The following is a 15,656-nucleotide window of genomic DNA, read 5'->3' on the forward strand; positions in this document are numbered from 1 at the left end:
GCTTCATTCGGAAACACCACCTAAAAACTTTTTGCAGCTCATTGGCTAATGCTGTGTATGTGGCCAATACTACTTACAAAGAAGACGATTTTTGAGTTTTGAGCTAAACACACCACTGCCTCCCTCGAACTTCTGGTCAGTTGCTCATCCCTCCAAGTCCTGTCTTCTTGTCTACAAAATAGTAAGAAGAACAATAAAAGCAGTAATAATAAATAGTCGCTTCCTTATGGTGACCTTAAAGGCTTAAAGGGGAAGACGGAAGTAGAACATTTAACACAACAAACGCATGGAACATAGTTCAGTGAACGCCGTTTATTAGAATTTAAGCTCCATGAAGGTAGGAGTCAAGCGTGTCTCAGGCTGGCGCTCAGTAAATACTTGTTGAATGCTCAATAAATAAATGCAGGTGATAAACTCTCATGGAGTTTAGAGGCTATGACCACGGTTGCACTGCCGTCAGCTGAGTGTATATGTTTGTGTTAAAAATAAATATGTGAGGGAAAAAAACACCCCGCAGAGTGCTTTACAAACATATAATTAACTGAGCCCAGATTAGTCTCTCACTGCATTCTCTGGATTTTTGGAAGAAATTTCATTGCTGGTAATGTTGTCCCCGGAGTATTGCCAAGATTCAAAAATATCAATTTGTTTCAAATGATGTTCAGTGAAGACAGGGTCTGTAAAAGAGGAAGGAATTTAACTGTTAAAATTCAAGGTTTCTTAGTGGGAAAAAAAAAAAAAACCTACGTACAATTTTAGGTTTTTTACTCTAGGGGAATAATTTACAATTAACTGAGGGGAAAAAAGCCTGACTGTTGTCCTTTTTAACCTAAATTATATTGCAAAGAAGTAGATTTATTTTTCCCATTTACTTATTTATTTTTGAAAATATAACTCATTTATAATAAGTATCATTTTGATAAAAATATTCCTGAAGGAAACAAAATATTCCAGCCTAAATCTACAGCTACTAAATTTAAGTAATAGTTTAAATTTTTTTTTTGTTTCAAGTTTTTATTTAAATTCTAGTTGGTTAATAGAGTGTAGTATTACTTTTAGAAGTAGAATTTAGTGATTCATCACTTATATATAACACCCAGTTCTTGTCCCAACAAATGCCTTCCTCAGTACCTGTCACCCATTTAGACCATCACTTGCCCACCAAACACGCCTCCAGCAACCTCCAGTGTGTTCTCTATTGTTAAGAGTCTGTTATATGGTTTGCCTCTCTCTCTTTTTGTTCCCCTCTATTCATCTGTTTTGTTTCTTAAATTCCACATCTGAGTGAGATCATATATTTGTCTTTCCCTGCCTGACTTATTTCGCTTAGCATAATACACTCTAGTTCCATCCACGTTGTTGCAAATGGCAAGGCTTCATTCTTTTTGTTTGCCATGTAATACTTCATTGTGTGTGTGTGTGTGTACACACACATATACGTCACATCTTCTTTATCCATTCATCAGTCTATGGACATTTGGGCTCTTTCAATTATTTGACAACTATTGAGAATGCTGTTATAAATGTAGGGGTGCATGTGTCTTTTCAAATCAGTATTTTTGTATCCTTTGGGTAAATACTTAGTAGTGTAATAGAAATAGGGCGCTTCTATTTTTCACTTTTTGATGAATCTCCATATTGCTTTCCAGAGTGGCTGCACCAATTTGCTTTCCCACCAACGGTGTAAGAGTGTTCCTCTTCCTCCTCATCGTTGCCAACATCTGTTGTCTCCTGTGTTAATTTTAGCCATCCTGACAGGTGTGAGGTGGTATCTCATTGTAGTTTTGATTTGTATTTCCCTGATGATCAGTGATGCTGAGCATCTTTTTGTGTGTCTGTTTGCCATCTGGATGTCTTCTCTAGAAAAGTGTCTATTCATGTCTTCTTCCCATTTCTTAACTGGATTATTTCCTTTTTGGGTGTTGAGTTTGATAAGTTCTTTATAGATTTTGGATTCTAACCCGTTATCAGATATGTCATTTGAAAATATCTCCTCCCATCCTGAAGGTCGCCATTTAGTTTTGTAGATTTTTTCCTTCACTGTGCAGAAGCTTTTTATTTTGACGAGGTCCCAATAGTTCACTTTTGCTTTTGTTTTCCTTGCCTCCGAAGATGTGTCTAGTAAGAAGGTGCGATAACCAACATCAGAGAGGTTCCTGCCTGTGTTCTCCTCCAGGATTTTGATGGTTTCCTCTCTCACATTTAAATCTTCCATCCATTTTACATTTACTTTTTTGTATGGTATAAGAAAGTGGTCCAGTTTTCATTCTTCTGCATGTTGCTGTCCAGTTTTCCCAATACTATTTGTTGAAGAGACTGCCTTTTTTTCCATTGGATACTCTTTCCTGCTTTGTTGAAGATGAGTTGACCATATAGTTGTGGGGTCCATTTCTGGGCTTTTTTTTTCTTTAATTAATAAATATGACAATATCTCTCTAATTATCAAGCCACTTTTATAAGGCCTTTTTTTTTTTTTTTTTTTTTTTTTTTTTCTGTTTTAAGTAACTACACAGAAAGGGCTGCTAGCCATTTGTTACCTTTTTTTCATAAAAGTCGAAATGTAAACATGTAAAGCCCTATTCTTTTCTGTTACCACTTATTTAAATTTTTATTTATTTATTTTGAGAGAGAGAGAGAGAGAGAGAGAGAGGCTCTGTCAGTGCAGAGTCCAATGCAGGCTTGATTTTACAAACAGTGAAATCATGATCTGAGCCAAAATCAAGAGTTAGGCACTCAAGCCACTGAGCCACCCAGGCGACCCTCACTTTTTTATTTTTTATTTGGTTTCATGATAGTATACATTCGTTTTCAAAAACAAAAATGATAACCCTTGGTCAAGTTTGAAGCCATTCACTTTCTAAGGCCCGGTTAACACAGAGGGGTTTCGGACGCAGAGGAGCAAATGTGTGCCATCTTAGTGGCAGAAGTCATGACATAAATCAAAGAACTCGTGGAGAAGCTTGTGAAGGTCACGCAAATGAATTTAGATTCTCATGGTTGATCACAGGGACCTGTTGAAGGGTTTTGAGCAGAGGTATAATGTTCAAGTGTTTAGTTTATAAATACAATTCAGTCTGCAGGATATTGGGCAATGGATTGAGGAAGTCACGTGGTAATAGAGGTGGAGGCAACGAAACGGGATATTGAGCTGGTTGCGAATGGTGCAGTTCTGACTTAGTTCCCACCTACAGTGTAGATGCTTGTGAGTGAATCCGTTTAAATTATATTTGATAGTAGAATCAACTGTACTGAGTAGAAAATGGACATGCGGAAAATAAGAAAGAGGAGGACACAAGGGAGGGCTCTGGTTTTCTGCAGAGGACAGTTAGGTGGTGCCAGTCACCTACATAGCAAAGATAGTAGCACATTTGGGGAGAAAGATGACGACATTTTAGACACACAAAATGCCACTGTAGAGCCTCAAGAAATGGGCAGTGATGCCGAGCGCTCTTAGTGGTCAAGTAAATGAAGAACTAAGAATTTTCTCTCTGATTTAACTAAGACTGATGTCCAATGAGAAGTTGAATACAGTGTTTTAATATTCAGAAGAGAGGTTTGAGCTGTAGATATAAAAGCTACGGGAGCAGATGATTATGGTGCAGAGTAGGCTGAAAAGAGTACAGAAGAACCAGCTTCGTAGATTAGTGGTACAGGAAGGAGACTTGCCAGTTTACAGAGGAAAGGGAAAGACTTTAGAGAGGGAAATGTAGTATGCCGGCTGTCCCAAAGGGCTGGGGCTTTATCTTGCAATTAATGGGAAACCACGGAAAGGTTGTTACTGGGGAGTGATGGGGTACTGTCATGCTGGTGGCAGCTCTGAAGGATGGAATGTGGGGGGGCCTGGCTGGAAAGCGGGAGACTAGTTAGGAACCTCTTAGAATCACTTGCTGAGAGATAATGAGAGTGTTTAGTAAGATAGCAGCAGTGGGAAAGGATATGGGGACAGGGTGGAGATATATTTGGAATTAGTTGACTATGAGGGCAGAAGGGAGGTCAGCAGTCCAGGGTGATGCCCAGTGTTCTTACTCAGGTGACTGGATGAAAAAATCCTAACGTTAACAACAGGGAAAGATAATGGAGTAAGGAAGAGAAAAGAGGGTAAGGTGGGGCCAAATAATCAGGAAGAAATTTGGAAAGAATGTAGTGTGGGGAACAACCAAGACTGTAGAGTTTCAAGAAGTGGGCAGTGGTGCTAAATGTTCTTAGTGGTCAAGTAAATTAAGAACTAAGAATTTTCCCTCTGATTTAACGCCCAGAACAATTTCTGGGTGAGCGCGGTTTTGGTGGGGTGGTGCGGACAGAAACCAGACAGCTGTAGGTGGACAAAAGGAGGAAGGGGTCATAGTCTAGACGCCTTCTTGAAGAAGCTCACAGAATAACAGAAGTGAGGGAGAGAGAGAGAGAGAGAGAGAGAGAGAGAGAGAGACAGAGACAGAAAATGAGGCCATAGAATAAATCCAGGTTGTTGTTTATTTTTAAATTTTCTTGACTGGGTGATGGGTTATATATATGTGTCAATCTCTCTTCTGTACCTCAAATTAAATCATTTTATATACAATGTGAACAATTTTGTATAATAAAAAGTGGGGCAAAAAATAATATTAAATACCATGATTTCATGTACAGGGAATACTTCTAAATGATAAACAGTAGGTTATGAACACAATAATATTAATACCAAACAATAATTATATTATTGCTTTACTTTTTAGACTACATCAGTCAAATATTATTTTGTCAAAAAAATTTTTAAGAATAAAATTCTGCTTAAAAAGAGGAAGTCCTCCCCCACTGCTTATATTTTCCATATGTTATTTATTTTTTAGCAATAGGATAATTATTTCCAGATTCCTATTTAACCTCTGAAGGCCTCTGGAATGTTTACTTTACTCAGGCCTTTGTCTTATTGTTGTGGTGCTAAGTATTTCTTTAGAGTGGCATTTTGGATACCGAGGATTAACATTCATGAAACAGAAGAGTTCTCTCATCAAGGAAACCAAATCCCTAACAACTTCATGGCTTAATAAAACAAAAATGTGTTTCCCCCTGTTTAAAAGCAGGGAAAATCAGCTAACGCTAGAATTAATAATGTTTTCACATTTGTGTTCTTAACTGTCTTGCAGATGCCCTGCTTATTCACTCATTCATCCGTCACATAATTCTCATTCTGGATCAACACATTCTCATTTTGGATCGACACATCCTGTGTTCGATATTAAAGGATGCGTCAGCACAACATTTGTAAAAATCCCTTACCTTCGCAGCTTCCGGGATTTCTCGATCACAGATGAGGTCGCGAACTCTGGGTCCTGCATGGATGCCCCCTCTGCCCCTGTGCTCGGATGCCCCACACGTGCTGCCCCTCTTGTGGGTGTCTTCCCATCCCCTCACCTCCGCCGCTGCACGCTGGACCATGGGTCCCTCTGTACATGGGCGCTGTCAAGGAACAACAGTAGTTTATCGACCCAAGCAGTGGTGAAAGGCTTTATGACTCTGTGCACATCAAGGCGACACCCAGATGGGAGCACGGCTGGGCTTTCTCAGGGGGGGAGGCAAGGAGAGGTGTCTGTGTGTTTGTGGTCGGGCCCACCTTGAAGTTTTCTTCGTCTTCTCTTCATCTGCTACAAAAACTTCAATGGAAAAGAATGGGGATTATTCTGATTTTCATGCCTCTTGCTGGGGATCATTGGTTCCATTCCTTCGTGGCAACGGGCAGAATGGTACTTTCAAAAGATGCTTCTGCACTTCCTGCAGTTTTTCAAGGTTTAGATGGAGGGGGAATTGCAAAAAGTAAACTAAAAATAGGGGAGGGCTGGAGAAAGAGAAGAGAAAAACACCAAGTGAGGCAAAGATTGAAACAGGAGACATGGGGCTCAGTCTTAATCCTTTGACCACACTGAGAGGGTAGCCCTGGTCTGCTGTGACTGCTCATGGGGGGGCCATGTCCCCGCGGATGTCCCCTTCACCCAGTCTCCTCTTTCCTTGTCACCCTCCTTGCCCAAGGTGCACATGGACATTAGGACCAGATTGCTCTGAAGGGGAAGAGAAAGGAAGTCAGGAAAAAAGAAAGGAAGAGAAAGGGGTAAGAAGGAGGAAAAGCAGAAGCCCAACTACGTTTTTATAATTTTTAAAAATTTAATGTTTATTTATTTTGAGAGAGAGACAGACAGAGACAGAGCATGAGCAGGGGATGGGCAGAGAGAGAGAGAGAGAGAGAGGGAGACACAGAATCAAAAGCAGGCTCCAAGCTGTCAACACAGAGCTGGACGTGGGGCTTGAACTCACAAACTGCAAGATCATGACCTGAGCTGAAGTCAGATGCTTAACCGACTGAGCCACCCAGGTGCCCCATACTTTTTAAAAAATCTCCTAAAACTTCAATGGTGGGGTGCCTAGGTGGCTTAGTCGGTTAAGTGCCAGACTCTTGATTTCTGCTCAGGTGTTGATCTCAGACTCATGAGTTCGGCTCTGTGTTGGGCTCCATGCTGGGTGTTGGAGGCTACTTGAAAAAAAAATCCTCAATGGTGCCCTTGAAATTTCACAAAATAGATTTATTTGTTGAGATCAAAGACTATGCAGTCAGAAAGATCCAGAAATCTGGTTCACTTTTTGCCACTTACAACATTTATGCCCTTGAGGAAGACAGCTTATTTTTCTAGCCTCATCCTCAGTTAAATATTTTTGTAATTGTAATAGTTCAGATTTTTTGGATGAAATTGACAGGAAGACAGATCTAACTGGTTTACTTAGGAAAGATGCATTTATTGGCTTCTAGAACTGGGACACAGGAAAGAAAAGTTAGTGTCAGAAATGACGGGGTCCAAGGATTGGGTCCTCCTCAGGTTTTTTGGTTGCTGTGTGTGTGTGTGTGTGTGTGTGTCTGTATGTGTATTGACTTCCTTCTCTCCAACTGTGGCTAGTCTTTCCCCATGTGGAAAGGAACAGGGAGGGCACTGACCTCCTTAGGCTTGCAAGCCATCAGCTCCAACACGAGAGGCCCTTTTGCCTATTGGGTACAGTCAGGAAAACGGTGCAGAGGTGAACGCCCTCCCCTGGGCCACTTACTCCTTCCCAAGTTAATTCCCGTGGCCAAGAGTGTGCACGTTATTATGTTTACATTGTACATCTTCTCCTGTGGCCAGAGTGAGATTGCCACTGACGGAACGGAGGCTTGCCAGGCAAACTGAGACGATGGTAACTACCTGCCTCAGTTTGTTCCTGTGAGGATTAAGGGTGATTATAAAGGCGCAGCCAGGGTATTTTTAAAAACAGGACTCATCAGAGAGCAATTATGAAGCACCTCTGTTCCTTTTCCCACTGCCCTTGAAATTCCTCTTGGTCTAGTGTTTCTATTTTCTCTGTACATGGATTAAATTTATGTAGGCTGGACAATTGCTCCAGTTCATTTCAATCATTAGAGAAATCCCTCTTTAGTAATTAAAACGCACATTCTAGCGTCATGTTGTATGCAAGTCCAAACGTAAGGCCAACCTAAAGCTTCTCTTCACCAATCCCTCAAGATATGTGGATGCTTTGTTTTCTCTTTCTCAGATCTCTTCTCCCCTCCTGGCTGTCTTAGTCCATTCAAAGCTGTTGTAACAAAACTATCATAGTCTGCATGGTGGCTTCAGCCACAAACCTTTGTTGCTTGTGGTTCTGAGCACGGTAAATCCGAGACGAAGGTACTGGCAGGTTCGGTGTCTGCTTTCTGGTTCACAGACGTTGTTTTCTTGCTGTGTCCTCATGTGTCAGAAGGGGCCAGAGAGCCTCCTGGGGTCTCTTTTGAGAGAGGGTGACTCTCATGATCTGATCACTTCCAAGGGCCCCATCAGCTAGGAGCATCATCACACGGGGGTTAGGATTTCAACATGTGGATTTGCGGGCTCACAGATGTTCAGGTTGCCTGGTTTCTAGTCTCTGAATTGTGCCCAAGGGGAGAGGGGAGTGCGTCTGCAAAGGCAAAGGACTGAGGCTGTGTGGCTGGCACTGTTGTCCTGTGGCAGGTCACCTCCCCTGTGCAGGGGACTCTCACTGGCTTGCAAGGTGTCAAAGCCCACCTTCTCCTAAGATGTTTCGCGCATTCCTTAGACATCGTCTGCAGGAAACTTCCAAGTGCAATATTGTTGATTCGGGGAGCGCCTTCCGTGGCTGCTCACGTTCACGTTTCGTTCGAGGAGTGGCCCTTCTGATGAAACGCCCGACCCCTGCCGCCAGCCGTCTGCAGTGAGGTTCCTGAGGGATGGGACGGAGGAACTGCATTTCCCTCATGGCAGCCTGTGTTTCCCTGTGTTGCGCAGCCTTGGGAAATCTAGCCAGTGTCCGTGCCCCGGCCTCCAGGGGCACGGGTGCTAAGCGACATACTAGACTTTGTCAAAATGGGGGAAAGCTCCCGTGGGCCCTGAGGGGGCACAGAGTGCCTGAGCAGACAGAAGTGGCCCGAGCTCCCCCAGGTTGGCCCCTGTGGGAAAGAGGGGGGTGAGTGATCCCGATGGGGTCAAAGCAGCTGTCACCCTCTCTTCCTGTGCACTGAGAACATCGTGCTCCAGAGTGGGGGAGTTCTCGCTCTGTTGTATTGTTCCAACCGTTAGGGCTTCTGGCTAAACGACCTTACATGTCAAGTGCCCAGAGGCCAGCGCCTCCTTAAATCCTGTGCCCGTGGCCTCTGGGGCCTCATCCGCTTTCTCCCCTTCTCAGTGAACTACCTGGTGTTTCGTGAATGCTGTGTAAATGATCATCCTCCGAATGCTGTCACTGTTACTGTTGTAACATTTTTTAACCTGGCACACAGGGCCACTTGTGGGGGGTTGGTCTGCTTTCAGGCTCAGTGATGGTTTTCCACCCATACTGTCCCAGGCGCGAGGGCCGAACCAGGGCAGTCCTTACACGGGCACGATGATTAGGAGCCATTTGTGGTCAGTTGAATCTGAGTCCAAGCACACAGATTGTCACTTGGGACCTTAGATGACTTACTCGACCCCTGGGGGTCCCAGTTTCCTTATACCTAAAATGAGGAGAGTAGAGGACTCTCTCTCTGGCTGTTACAAGATTGAAGGAGACACAGGATGTGAAATGCTTGGTATGTAGTACGTGGTCCGTAAATGATGGCCTTACTTTTTATGACCGAATCCTTGTGTTCTTTTTTGTACCTTCCTGCCCTGTGGACCCTGCTGCCTCTGATCAAAGGGGTTTACTCGTCTTCTCCATGCACGAGCACTTGAACAGTCTTGCAAGCCCGCCTCCCATATGGTCTCAATGGCCTTTTCTGGACGTCAGCGGGGCTTTTTACGTCCCTCTGTTGTGGCATTTATTTCACATAGTGCAAGTTGTTCTCACATTTGGAAGCTTCCTTAGCAGAGGAACGGACTTCTTTATTTTTTGTACTGTCAGACAATAACACACGGGCATTTAATAAGGTTTGTGGATGAAAGAAAGGCAGACTATATAATATCTATGTATATACTTTATATATATATGTATGTATATATACTTTATATATATATATATAAAGTATTCCTAAATCTCTAAATCTTAAATTATACCTTATATATAAGCGATGAAATGTGCCTTCTTTCCACCCCTGCTCACTGGTAACTCTCACAGCACCATTTTCATGTGTCTTCAGAAACTTTATAGTCGGTCTTTTGTTAATGTATTTTTACATATCTTTCTGCTTTTAAATTCTTATCCTGTATTTCAAGGATAGCTTCTCTATTTTATTCATATTTAGCCATTCTTTAATGGACTGTAGTATGTCCATAAAAGTCCATAGTATAGATATTCATAAATATCTTTCTAATATAGATGTGTATAAAATATAGCTTTGCATGCTATTTATTTCCAAATCTTTTGCAAATTAGTAATGATTCGTAATAGATACCTTTCACATAATTGTTCCTTTAACATACATATAATGGACATCAGCTTACAAGTTTTTTTCTTTTTTTACAAAACCAGACATATTGGATATGGAAAATTACTCATATACTGTTCTCCCTTGAAAAATGTGCACAATAAGGAATGAAAAGGTTAACTGAGTTGCTCAAAATAAATTAGCCAGGTCATCAGTACATAGCAAGGAACCCAACTGACTATTTTTTCTCTTAATTAATCAATTTAAGTATAAGGATGAGATTTAAGAATACACCACTTACATTTTTTTGTGTGATGCTTTACACAATTTACCTCTTTCGTCATTTTTATGTCATTCATCTTCACTGATCATTTGTAGCTTATTTTTATGACACGGTTATTTATGAATCAAGATTCAGTTTTGCATCTGTGTAAGTAAATCTCTGTGTCTTAGGTTGTCATCTGTACAAACGAGAGTGTTTTCAAATACTCTGGCAGTGTATCCTCTAGAAGTTTAGTTCTTTGGAGGGTTAATATGTGTTTGAAGATGGCAAGTGGCATGGTCCATCCAATAAGTCTGGGAAGCACTGGGCTAACTCAACAACACATGCCAACATATAAAATCCAGAGGGATAAGAATTAAATGGAAAAAAATAGAATAGCCCGACATATAAAAACAGAATTGATGCCACCCCTCTTTATAATTAAACACAATTAATTAATACAATAAATACTGACAAAATGTCTGTTTGCCAGGCATCCTGCTAAGGCATTGTGGGTTTAAGGATGAGCAATTGGAGAACCAATGAGCAATGGAGCAGAGAACCAGTCTCTGCTGAAAGGGATGGACATTAACCCAAAGAGAAATTAATTCAATATTGGCTTTAAGACTATATAACTACTACTCAGTTACTCTGCAGAGTGTTGACCACAATACCTGATGTAGACCACATCCCTGAGGAAGGAATATTGGAGCTGAGCTATAAAGATAGGAAGGGGGTGCAGGAGGTAACCAGTTTCGAAGAACAGACAAGGAGATGTGAGGGAAGAACATCTGACAAGGAGACACCATATGCAAGGCCATAAAGGGACTGGACCTAGGCCTGTGGAAAGTTGTGCAAAAAGGCTCATAGGCCACAGTGCATGGTGAGGAGAGTGAGGTAAAATACCTCTGGGGTGAACTTTCTGAGTATATAAATATAGAAGATTTTGAGCATATTAACATATAAGGTTTCTGCCTGTTAAAATCACTTATGCCAAAGTACAAATAGCAAACTGAAGAAAACATTTGCCACAATGGTCTTATTTATAAATAGTGTGTGTATATTACCTAAGATACGTACCCAGCTCTCCATATAAATGGACCCAGGAAATGAACACACAGCCGGCCAAAGAGGAAAAACATGAATATAATGAACCTGGAAGATATCTAATGTCACTTTTGTTCAACGGAGGGACACATCAAATTCACAGAAACTTAGTACAGCAAGTATTAATTGGTGTAGTAACAGTGAGCTGGAACGTTTCCTAGTGAGATGGAATCTGTTGTTAGGAAGCATCCCAGCTGCATGCATCATAGTCCGTAGATAACGTGGACGTTATTTGACCCTGTGATTCTAATCCATTTATCAATCCATCCATCTGTCACCCATTCATCAAACTCTACCTGGGCAGCTACTCTGAGTCCAGACACTAAGGAGAAAATCTCTCTTGAAGGAACGGAATGATTGGTAGGATTAGACTCTGGAAGGGGCCTTTCAACAAATACATTACTTTTCACAAGTTGACACCCAAGTGATCACATGCAGTTTACCTAGAGAGGCTGTAAATAAGGTGGACACACACACACTCAAGGGAAATTGGGAAGTTTTTGTGGCAACTTTATCATTCTACTTACTTAGGTCAAAATATCTACTGGTAAAAATACTAGGAAAACGGTCTTCAGTTTCATCTGGTCATGGGCTCTTTTGAAAACAGAATTAAATGGTTTATTTTTGCTTTTCTCTAAAAAATATTTTGTATGTGAAGGCAGAGTCTAGCCCAGTTACTGAAAGAAGGAAGTTTCCCATTGTCTGGAGTCAATTACGTGCTTAAATAGATGCAATGACATTGGGACCAGGCAATTCATTTCACAGTCCTTCTCACTAGACAATAATAGATTTTCGTCATCTGGGTTTACGGGGTGAAACGAGAGAAAGCATCAGTCTTGTTCTAAATACTTCAGTGTAGAACGGTACAAACTTTAAAAGGGGATACGTGTTCTCTGTGGAGAGCTCTAACTGAGGGACCATTTGATTTCTCGCAGTGCACCTAGATGGTTGGAACTTCTGGAATTAGGGGAAGTCTATAGAATGATCTCTATACAGGAAGAATATGAACGTGGATTATCTTTTGTAATGTTTCTCATGTCTGAGCATCCATTTCTATTTAAGCTGCTGCCCAGGCCAGGCGCTTACCGTCTCGCACTCAGATTATTCTAAAACCTTAGCTGCTCTTTCTCCATTAAATCTCCCTCACGTGATGCCACCAGATTAATTTTGCTGAAACATAATCACTTTTGTTATGTCGCTCTCCTGCCTAAATGCCCTCTATCATCTGCAGGATAAAACTTTAAAAATTATTTTGAAGGACGTTCCTAATTTCCTCCCTTCCCACCTGAACCTAGCTCCCTTGACTTGTCTCCCACTGTTCACCTGCACAAATCTTGAATCTATATGCTTATTTCATGTCCCACATGAATTTTGACTTTGTGCCTTTGGTATAGTTCTATTTTTTATGGTGTATTTCCTATTGCTGTTGTAATAAATCACCACAAAATTCGTGGCTTAACATAATGCAAATTAATTATTTTAACAGTTCTGGAAATTAGAAGTTGACATAAGAGGGGCACCTGGGTGGCTCAGTTAGTTAAGCATCCAACTTCAGCTCAGGTCATGATCTTGCGGTGCATGAGTTCAGGCCCCCCCATAGGGCTCTGTACTGACAGTTCAGAGCCTGGAGCCTGCTTCAGATTCTGTGTCTCCTTCTCTCTCTGCCCCTCTCTCACTCACTCTCTCTCTCTCAAATAAATAAACATCAAAAAAACTTTTTTAAAAGTTGGCATAAGAGTCTCACTGGTCTAAAGTCAAGGTCTCAGCAAGACTCCTCTCCTGCTGGATGCTCTAGAGGAAAATTTCTCTCTCACCTTTTCCAGTTTCAGAACCCTGCCTGCCTCTGAAGTCTCCTGGCTCCTTCCATCTTCAAAGCCAGGGATGCCTGATGGAGTCTTTCTCACACTTCATTATTCCAACTGTGACTTTTCTGCCTCCCTCTTCCTCATTTAAGGTTACAAACCACCCCCACCCCGTATAATGCCAGATAATCTCCCTCGTTGAAGGTCAGATGATTAGCAACCTCCATTTCTTCTAGTACATGAATTCCCCTTTTGCCATGGAAGGTGAGACACTCACAAATTCCTACATATGGGCTGTTTTCCTTTGTAATCTATAGTTATTCAGTTGTTCTTCAGTGCCTGGTCCGTCCCTTCCTTGAAGCCTCCCCAGGTGGCAGTCAACCACGGCAATTTTCCCCTTCTCTGAAGGGAGAGACCAGAGGAGACTCTGTGTCTCTCCTTACCTGGATCATCACACATGACATGGGTGAGCCCTTCCGTAACATCCTCTATAGTAAAACGGTGGATTCTTGTGTGCATTCGTGCAGACCTAGTGAATATACTTTTCTGTTGCTTTCTGTTGTTCATCTTCAGACCTCAGTGTTCTCATTTCCGTAGGAAAGCCATATGCAGAGTTTGGCATGTTGTGTTTCAGTCTGTTCTACAGATAGAAAATCATGGAAGTCGTGGATAACAGTCTGAGTCTGACCCTGCTAGAATGACCCTTCCATACTGTCACAGCTGCTGGATAGTCACGTGTCAAGTCCTGACCGTGTTTATCTGAAGGACATAGTAGAGACATGAGTCAAGATTTTTATACAAAGAGGCTTACTGTAGTATCAGCTCAGAAACTATGTCAATAAGAGACAGTTAAATTCTGATAGATAAATGTGATAAAACATTATGTAACTATTAAAAAGTATGTTCTTAGAGATTATATAATAATACAGGCAATGGTTATATATGTATATGATTAAATATAAATATAAATATGTATAGTTCAGGGAAAAGGAGTAATAAAAAATTCTGTGTGTATGTCTATATATACATTTCTTAGGATTTATTTATATGTGTTTATATTTCATTTATATATATTTGAAATCTTAAAGTTTATGTCAATATTAAAAAAGAACTGGAAAGAAAAATGCCAAAATACTAAAAGGGGTCATGCCCAAGGATGGGATTATAAATGGCTTTTAAATATTTTTCTTTATACCTTTTCTTATTTTTCAGTTTCCTTCCAAATTAAACATAATTTTTAGCTTCTGATAAATTATTTTAATTTATAATTTTATATGTAATCAGATATATCGTTACCTCCAGAGTAAATACATTCAGCCAACACTTGCTGGACATTTACTAGGCTCCAGACACCGTGCTGGGCACCACATGTGAGACGCAGTGGGTGCCCTCAAGGAGCTCATCCTCAGTGAGACAGTTAGACAAGGGAAATAGTCAGGTGGGGGCAGCCGTAACGAAATACCCCAGGCTGGGTGGCTTGAACAACAGAAATTATTTTCTCACGGTTCTGGAGGCTGGACATCCAGGGTTGCTTTCCTCCAAGGCCTCTCTCCTTGGCTTGTAGATGGCTGCTTTCGTGCTTCCCCGCATGGCGGCCCCTCTGTGCACACACGTGTCTGTCTATGTGTGTGTCTCTTGTGTGTCCAGATTTTCTCTTGTTATAGGACACCAGTCGCTTTGGCTCAGGGCCACCCTAACAGCCTCATTTTAACTTAATCACCTCTTTAAAGGTAGTGGAGTTGGGTTTCAACCCATGAATTTGGCGAGGAGGGAAGACACAGTTTAACCCATACTAATAAGTAAATAAGAAATCTTAATATTCGCTAATAATGACAGGACTGATGGTATGTACAGGCACAGTGCTCTTTCAGAGGAGGGAACGATCATTCTTTTTGGAGGTGGTCCAGGTTGGGTTCGTAGAGAAGGTTACATTTGGCAAGAATTTTAAGAAATGAGGCTTTGACAGTTTCTAGTTGATAGAAACATGTATGGGGAGCCTGGGTGGCTCAGTTGGTTAAACATCCAACTCTAGGTTTCGGCTCAGGTCATGATCTCGTGGTTCTGGGGATTTGAGCTCTGTTTCAGGCTCTGTGTAGACAGTGCTGAGCCTGCTTGGAATTCTCTCTCTCTCTCTCTCTCTCTCTCTCTCTCTTTCTCTCTCTGCCCGCCCCTGCTCATGCTCGCTCTCTCTATCCCTTCCTAAATAAATAAATAAATAAACATTTAAGAAAAAAAAGAAATGTGTACTATAACTGATTTATACAGCATAAAATATAGGAAGGGTATAATTTTACATGAGATCAGAAAGCATGACTTTATTGTATGACACAGAACTTCTGGATTTCATTTATTTTGATCAGGAACCGGATGTGTTTAGGAGAAATGAATGAAGGAAACCATCTCTCGATGGTGATGACAGTGTCTTTCACTTTTTTTTCTGGATAAAAAATATCTGAGTGATTTAGCTGAAATGAGAAAATAAGAATGTCTCAGGAGAAGTAGCTCCTTCTACAACTTACACGGCCAGGTATGGGCATCAGACCCCTGAGTAGTGATATGGTGGAGGCTAGGAACCCGTGTTTCTGGAAAGCTTGCAAGAACATTCTGAAGGGTGTCTAGGTTGACAAGGACAGTC

General features: G+C 41.3%; 2 long non-coding RNA genes across 4 annotated transcripts in view; one reads left to right on the forward strand and one right to left on the reverse strand.

Annotated features, from left to right (window-relative positions):
* Positions 1 to 15,656, forward strand: part of LOC109254922 (uncharacterized) — a 122,175-nt gene that overhangs the window by 49,167 nt on the left and 57,352 nt on the right. The gene's annotated exons all lie outside the window — the stretch shown is intronic.
* Positions 298 to 13,678, reverse strand: LOC109254923 (uncharacterized). 2 transcript variants are annotated; one of them, XR_002075025.2, is made up of 4 exons: positions 13,465 to 13,678; positions 5,591 to 5,812; positions 5,257 to 5,436; positions 298 to 677 (listed from the first exon to the last, which is right to left on the reverse strand). It is a non-coding gene; the product is annotated as an uncharacterized LOC109254923 (long non-coding RNA). The 2 variants fall into 2 exon arrangements; XR_002075024.2 differs by having other exon boundaries at positions 13,299 to 13,678.

Source organism: Panthera pardus, unplaced genomic scaffold (genome assembly GCF_024362965.1).
Source record: "Panthera pardus isolate Hobbes unplaced genomic scaffold, ASM2436296v1 HiC_scaffold_22, whole genome shotgun sequence".
NCBI classification, from domain to species: Eukaryota; Metazoa; Chordata; class Mammalia; order Carnivora; family Felidae; genus Panthera; species Panthera pardus.